The sequence below is a fragment of the Octopus bimaculoides genome, chromosome 9 (assembly GCF_001194135.2).
Source record: "Octopus bimaculoides isolate UCB-OBI-ISO-001 chromosome 9, ASM119413v2, whole genome shotgun sequence".
In the NCBI taxonomy this organism is placed as follows: Eukaryota; Metazoa; Mollusca; class Cephalopoda; order Octopoda; family Octopodidae; genus Octopus; species Octopus bimaculoides.
This window is the reverse complement of record NC_068989.1, coordinates 51,571,235-51,579,978: the sequence shown is the minus strand read 5'-3', so window position 1 is coordinate 51,579,978 and position 8,744 is coordinate 51,571,235.

Here is an 8,744-nt window from a genome sequence, read left to right as displayed (position 1 = left end):
GGCACTCACACCTTTAACTGAATTGCTAAATAGAACTGGATGCGGTTACATCAATTACCAGCAGATGACAACATTTCTCTAAAAGAAATGGAAAAACTTTCAAAATACAAAGACCTGGAAATAGAGGTAACTCGAATGTGGAATCTAAAAACAGAAACAATTCCTATCATAGTAGATGCCTTAGGTATAATAAAAAAATATTCAGACAAATACATAACAAAAACACCAGGATTTACAAATATATATAACATGCAGAAAATTGAACTACTGGGTACAGCACACATTCTACGCAAAACACTTGCAGTACAGTAAACATAAGAGCACCACAGCAAACCACAGCACATACCCAAGGCGCACGGAGCTGCGCTCGGTAGTGAAGTGAAAGCACGTTATAAAAATAAAACTACTGAACAAAAATAATAATAATAACAAAAATAATAATAGGAACAACATTTTAGGAATGAGAACCCAGGTTCGAAATTTCCACAAGACACCTGATGAAGGCTGGAAGGTATATCAGCCGAAACGTTGTGTTAACAGCAAACAAGATGAGGACAAATATCCGTCAAATGTAAATAATGTAAATAACTTCAGGATTCTTTTCAGCATTTTTTGAAACAATTGAAGGCTGAAAGTGCATTGTATTCATAAGCTAGCAATCAGAAATCATACTTCTGAAATCCAAATATTGTGCTGTCGATTTCTCTTTCTTTTCTATTTCTGAAAGCACTTGGAAGTTCAACTCTGCTCCTTCTAATTGTTCCAACTAAAGTATTTTTCTTGCTAAGCAGCTTTCGAGTCAATTCTAAACTTGTAAAACAATTATCACAAGTAATATTGCGACTAGTATTTCCAAGTTCTTTTACTAGGTCTTCAGCAACTCTTGAACCTTGATTTGTTTCTCTCCCTTTTACCAGAGTAGATTTGCATTTTCCAAGCATAAGATGTTTCACTGATTTTATTGCTCAAATTTCAATTCCGTATTTCCCTGTATTTGAAAGAATATATACCCGGAATAAACAGCGCCCTCTGAATGAATCTAACTATTCATCAGCTGTCGTGCATGAACTTGGAACATATCCATCTTGCCAATTCTGATTCCACATTTCAAATACTTCTCTTATAAGATACAATTTATCATTACTTCTCTTTTTTTTTTCTTCTTGCACTAGCATCCTCAAAGCGCAATACTTGTAATATCTGTTGAAATCTTCCCTGGCTCATAATTTTGTTGAATATAGGGCGGCCATTTTTTTAATCCATACTCTGTGACATTTTCATGTTTAACATTATGAACACCTACATGAATAATCAGTCCAATAAATTTCTTTAGTTCAGAGTGATCCATTTCCTTCCATTTATATTTGTAAATAATCTGATCTTGAACATGTGTCCCTTTGCAAATTACTTAAAGAAAATTCTTGCGCGTAAAGATAGTAAAACATGTTTCAATGATATCGCAGGACCTTTTAGCGAAACAGGGTGGTCCACATTCTTGGCATACAATATTGCAAGATGAAGGTCTTACTGCTGCTTGAGTAATAGGATTAGAATGCCAAACTACTAGTCTGTCTCTAGAAACATATTGCTTATTCATAACTGGTTGGTTTGCAGATAATTGGTTTTGAGTATTTTCATCGTCTGATGACAGAGAACCTAAACTGTCCAGTATACAATCACTTTCATCATCATCTTCATAGCAATAGATGGAATCACTACTAACTTCTTCCCATTCTTCATCTAATTCCAATGACCTTTACGATATTTGGTCTTCACTCAAGTGTTCACGTCTAAGCATATTGGAAAGCACAACTAAACTATACGAAACTTGATAGCAGACTAAAGGCAGATATTGCTCTTTCACATATTTATACTTTCCTGAAAGATGGTGCAGTATATTTTAAGAATTGCATCATCACAGAAATATTGCATCACCCTATAAGCTAGCAGGCTGAAGATGATGCAATAATACACACATTTACAGGAATATTTTCATAATTTTTCCTATTTTATCTAAAATTCATCAAATAAATTCAATACCATTTTACTTATGTTTTACCTGCCAAATATCTAGGAAAATTGTTCTGTTTAGAATGAAAAGAGTATTGTCTGAATTTAATTCAAGAGTTCAATGGACCCATACGGTAATAATTGTATAAAGTGAAATTTTGTAGCTTTTATAAACATACGGAAAATTTCCTATTTGGCAAATAAAATAGAGTCAAGAAAAAATAAGTGTCACGAGAAATCAGCAGAATCAAATAATATAGACTTATTTTAGGAAAATGTATATGCCACACTCAGTATAACGTTGTAGTTTAATGTTATTAACTATAACAGTGTAAACAGTAAATAACACCAAACATTTCTGTAATAGAAAATGATAATTGACATATCTATATTAGATTATAACACAGAATAGACAAATACCATTAATTCTGTGAAGCTAAACGAAGAAAACTGAGATGATACACACCTATGTTTATTAAGATTAATGCAACGCTTGATTAAAGAAGAAAATAGACAATCGGGTACTGCTAACTTATATTTCTTTTATGATATCCATACCAAGATTATCAAAAAAGTTTTTTTTTTAAAGGTCATAAACTAACTGTGTTTATTGTCTCATTCTGATAAATAGTCAAAATATTACTGGATACATTAGACTGCGTTAAATAGCCACAAACCAGCCATCATCGCACCTACAGAAAACAAAAAGGTGAATCAAGTATTACTTGAAAATAATTGACGAAGTTGTAGGACTACATAAAGCAATGATTATCGCTTTGATATAAGAGGGTACGACACTCTCTTAGAAACTCTTTCTCGGAGTTCATGTAATTGTATCAATTTTCTTCGTTTTGTGGTGATTCTTCGATATCTACCGTTCTATAGTTGATATAATTTAATCATGGAGTCTATTGCACCACTCTAACAGAAATTATGCTATTTTTTATGATTTCATTCAGACGATTTCTTGTGGCACGAATGTGAATGCACTCGTGTCTTTTAATCAGGAATATTTGAACTCAACTATTTAGACGAGATGTACGTTATTTACAAATAATACCTTTTGGTTTGTGTCATGGCTAGTACTTCAAAAAATGTGGAATGACGTAATCGATTTTTTCCTCTTTTTAAAATTCTTTCTTATATTTAAAACTTAGAAAACAACCATAAAACGTATTCACTGACTAAACCTGATATACCGTGATAAAATGCGCTTCTGAGAAATTTTCGAATGAATACCTAACACGTGTAATATATAAATTATGTGTAAGTCATCGCAGTTTAATTTTTTTTCCGTATAGAATCGTTTAAACGTAATATTAACTATATAATATTTAGGTTCTAATTTAGAATATTTGAAATATACCTACTATCCCATAAAGTTTAACTGTCAATTTGTTTTTGCAGCATGTCTACACGCATGTTTCCATATTTTCATATATTTTCTGTATAGTTCGTGGGCATTTGTAGTGTTCATCAAATTTGAATTTAAGCCCACATTATATATGCATCACAACTTCACAACGGAATTTTAATGAAATAACATTTAAATGCGTTTTCACTTGTTAATTATGTTAAAGTGATGAAAACTTAGTTCGATATAAAATAAATCAACTATTTTCCTGTAGAAAGTTTCTACCACATATCTAAAAGGTAAACATCTAACAGCAAGAAAATAATGACAGCATTGTTGACAATCGTATTCTTAAATCGTATAATTTATTTCATTCGTCTCATTTTTTGGTTGATATACTCATTTACTATTTAATAAAATGTATGGTAGAATATTCTATTTCAGATACAATGTAGTATTCTTTTAAGTATATAATGAAATCACTTATTTTCCAGTTATTCGTATTAATCTTCTAAGTATTGATAGATCGATGGCTATGTTTTCTATTTTGCTGCATTTTTGTCAACATACACACGATTCCTTATCGCTATACCACATTGCTACATGTTATGGACAATATTATTTACATTCATCAATATTTAAGTCTATCTAGAAACAAATCTTTTTTTTTTTTAATTCTTGCCAATCAAAGTTTTCAGAAATTTAATCTGTTGTCGAACGAAAACAATCTTTGAATATTATTGAATGCATGCAGCTCGCTGGCTGAAGTTATCTCTGTGTTTACTATAAATTATTTAATTTTAGTACTCAGTTATGAATTATACTTCACCAAATGCTGCATAACTCTTACAAACATTCACTAATGGTAGTGGCAGATATATGTCACGCGCCTATATAGATTCAGTGACAAAGCTGTATATTCTGAAATTGAGATGCAATCCTTGCAGGAATTTTGAAACATTTGACTATAATGAGCTTATAAATTTGCGAAAAGAATATACTGGTATGACATATATTTGGGAAATAATTCTCATAAGACACCGTGTTTTTAACCACAACATGGAAACGTGTTTTAACCACAATATGGAAATTACTTTGTGTCAAAGTTCAGAAAAGAGTTCATGGGTTCTAGTGGGAATATGGTGGGCCTGTAGCCAATAGAAAGAAAAGACATTCCTGATAGCCAGGTATTGTGAGAGAAGGATATACTGTCCAGTAAATCCAGGCATCGTTGATGTGGACCATGTCATAACTACTCACGTGTTCCCCAAGGTCTTAGTGGTAATGTCGAGACATTGGAAATGGGTGCCAAGCTTTAGATCGACACAATTACATGATTGGAAGTCGTGCACGTTTCGGTATGATTCTTCTCCCTCTCACACAACATGCATTGGCAGAGATTGTTTCCCAACGTAACTCTTAACATGTTGCCTCCTAGTTCAACTGACTGAAACCATTTTCATCATTACGCATTGGGTACCTTCCGTATGACACCTATTACGTATATTCATAATAGCAAGATCTTTTTGGAGCAGGAAACCAACACTGTATAAAACGCAACATTAGATAGATTTTAAAACTTCTCGCTCTGTCCTAAATTGATAACTGACTATGTTTATGGGTAAAATTCAACGAATGAAACGCAGTCTTTAACTGCATTGAAACTGATTCATTAAACTGTGTATGAATAATAGTTATATATGCTTGACTTGCAGAAAATGAAAATTCTACTAGATGGGTTGCAATAGAAGGTATAGGATATGTTAATATATATATATATATATATATATATATATCTTTACATATATATAGACAGACAGATAGAGAATAGTCCGTATTTGTATTCGGTTTGCAAGATTCCTGATGTGAATTCGCGTGCTGAAAGAAATACTATTGCACCTTGGATGGGGCAATATGTCGGTAACAATAAACACATGCGCTGGTTCGGTCCTTTATTGTTATTGATAGCTAATGGGTTAGTTACTTCGCTCACAAATCTATCGATCAGCCGTTTTTCCATAGATTTTCTAACTCATATATTATACAATTTGTCCAAATAGTTAATTAATAAAGAAAAGAAATGACAACACGAACAATAATGAACATTTGAACTGTTAACTGGTTAAACAAAGTTTTAGCATATGAGTTAGAAAAACTGGTAAAAAAAAATACAGCTCGATAATTTTTTTAGCGTCGTAAGTAACCCACTAGCTAACAATAACAATAGAAGAACGAACCACTGCGTGTGGTTGCCCCTCCCAAGGGTCAAATATTCGTTTCGTAATCTGCATCGGTCACTAATAGCTAAGTCATACACAGCCCGCCACATATCCGCAACATCACTAGTTGTTTACCTGGTGCTAAATTCCATGGTTTTCGGATTTGATGACTGGCTAACTGATGCCGACGATCTGCAATATCACGTTACGACAGTACCAACCGACGGTGCAGACGAAATCTCACCAACCAATATTACCAGTGGTTTGAAGCATATCACCCACACGGGATTATATCTCGGAACGCTTATTGTACTCTAAACGTTAAAAACATCACAAGTAATTTCTATTGGATGTGCTAATATCCGTTTCGAAATTTTAGTCTGCCAACAATATCTAATTATGTATATTTCTTTAGAGTGCAGACGTGGTAGTCCTACGAATCGACTCAGGCACTTATTTTTAAACCTTGATACTTATTCTGGTGGCCTCATTGGTGGAACTGTTAAGTATTGTAGACATAAAAACATCAACACCGGTTGGAAAGTGGTGATATATGACAAACACAGACACATAGGTACATAGACACATATATATGTATATATAGATGCGTGTGTGTGTGTGTGTGTGTATATATATTCTTATATGTATGAAAATGTGGGTGTCTATATACACACAGACACACACACACACACACACACATATGTATATATATATGTGTGGTCGTGGGTGGGTGGTTGTCTTTCTTTGAGTGTAGGTATGTTCCATGCTGTTGTCTGGTAAATGATGTTCGTTTGCTTACCTTCACCATAAAAAAAGATGTCGCTGTAAGTAAGCGATTAAAGTATTTTTTTCTTTCTTTTTGTGCGTGTGTGAACCGAATCGTATATATCTGATTAAGAAATGTTAACAAAGTATTGAATTACTCGTTATTTTACAATTGCTGTTCATTCTATAAGAAACAAAAGAAAAAAAGAAAGGAAAGAAAAATTGAATGGGAATGCACGGAGTAATTTGAAGATGTTAAGTGCAATGGGTACATAATATGAGTGTTTTGTCGGAAAAGAATACGTATAAAATAAATTCTTCTTATTTATGTTGTTCACCGATAAACTTCAAAGGAAGAGCTATTGTAGATTACCGTTTAGCTTAATTCATTCATATATAAATACCTATCGAATTAATGCTTGTATTGGGAAGTAGAAGAATATGCAATTATTTTCATTCAATAGACCATTACTATTGTGCAAAAAATTTAGTATCTATAATTATAAGTAAACATAACCTTATGGTTACAAGTAATTATTTCTTGCATAATAATATAGGAAAGTAATTAGAAGTGAATCTATTATTAAGGGGTACAAACGTCATGAAAAACATATTCTGTGTAATTGGATTTCTTACTGTACTTATATTTTAGTAATATTGATTATAACAGCAGGAAATTTCAAAGAGTGATAGGGAAGAAATTTGAAGAGAACGTGACTTACTGATGTAAACTGTCATCGCAACAATTAAAATATCATATACACATCAGCTCACACAGACACACAGACATACACACACACACACTCACGCATGCAGGGTGAGTCAAAAGCAGTGCTCAATTCATGTTATAGGGTTTATATTCATGACGTCCTGATTGGGAGAGACTTTTGACTCCTAATTCTTGTTTTACGAGTTTGGATGTCAAAGAGTATCGATAACATGATACAAGATCCAGATTTAATAAATTTCAAGTCTGTCAGTTATAAACTAAAAAACACTACAAAGGCATGATTTAATAAGCGTAATAAGTGTGCAGGATTTTTGGACGGGATTTTCCCAAAAAATTATCACCATGGTTTCATCACTTAAAGTCACACACTTCTTTTGTACCTACACTATATCGCCATAAGGAAGGCGGCGAGCTGGCAGAAACGTTATCACACCGGGCGAAATGTTTACCGGTATTTCGTCTGTCTTTACGTTCTGAGTTCAAATTCCGCCGTGGTCGACTTTGCTTTCATCCTTTCGGACACGATACATTAAGTACCATTTGCGTACTTTGGGTAGTAGATCTAATCAATTGGCTCCCTCCCGAATAGTTTCGGGCCTTGTGCCTAGAGTAGAAAAGTAGAAAAGAATATGTCACCATAAGATTATTGTCCTCTGAAGTAAATCATGTACGCAGAGTAGCAAGGAAAACATCTTAGAAGATTGGTTAAATAACCTTCAAAAATGAGCTGGGGCGGAAGAGGTCTGAAAATGGTTACAGATTATCGAGCCCCGTAACTCTCTAATTTTGATGTAAGTGATCTGCATCATTAAACGAAGCGATCCATAATGTAGAGTTCTGTCTTTTATAACGCAACATATCTTAAAACAGCAAAATGTTTTGATTAGTTAAAACGCTCACCTATCTTAAATCTACACCACATGTGTTTTGTAGGCAATATGTTTTACTACGAGGGCGGTTAGCTGGCACAAATGGTTAGCACGCCGGGCGAAATGCGTAGCGGATTTCGTCTGACTTTACATTCTGGGTTCAAATTCCGCCGAGGTCGACTTTGCCTTTCATCCTTTCTGTGTTCATTAATTAAATATCAGCTGCGTATTGGGGTCGATCTAATTTATTGGCTACCTCCCCCTACAAAATTCGAGCCTTGCGCCTAGAGTTGATAAGAATATGTTTTACGAGATTTCCACCATAAGGTTCATATCATAGAGCTCTTTCATTTGAACACATGTATTGTACTGTATCGTTTTACGATTACTGAGATGTTTTGATCCAAAATCAATTTTTGCGATTACTATGTTTTCACCACTTAAAGGCACACTACTTGTTTCGTAGCTAATCCTTTCTAATTTCATCAGAACATCCTTCTCAATGGGAATATTTTTTTTTAAATTCCATGAATTTATGCATTTTTTTAGAAATGTAACGGAGATATTTTTAGTAAGTCTTCCTCTTCAAATTTTGACCTCACATATTTGGACCTAACCTTTTTTAATGAACCAAATTTCAATGTAGCTGAATGAGTCATTGCTAAAAGAGTGGAATTCAATTTTGTTAAGAACTGAATTAGCGGTAAATCCCAGAATTGCTCTCCCGAGTAAATAATAGCTGATTTAAGAATATATTTGCTCGTTGCCATAAGTGAATAACATATACATACACAAAT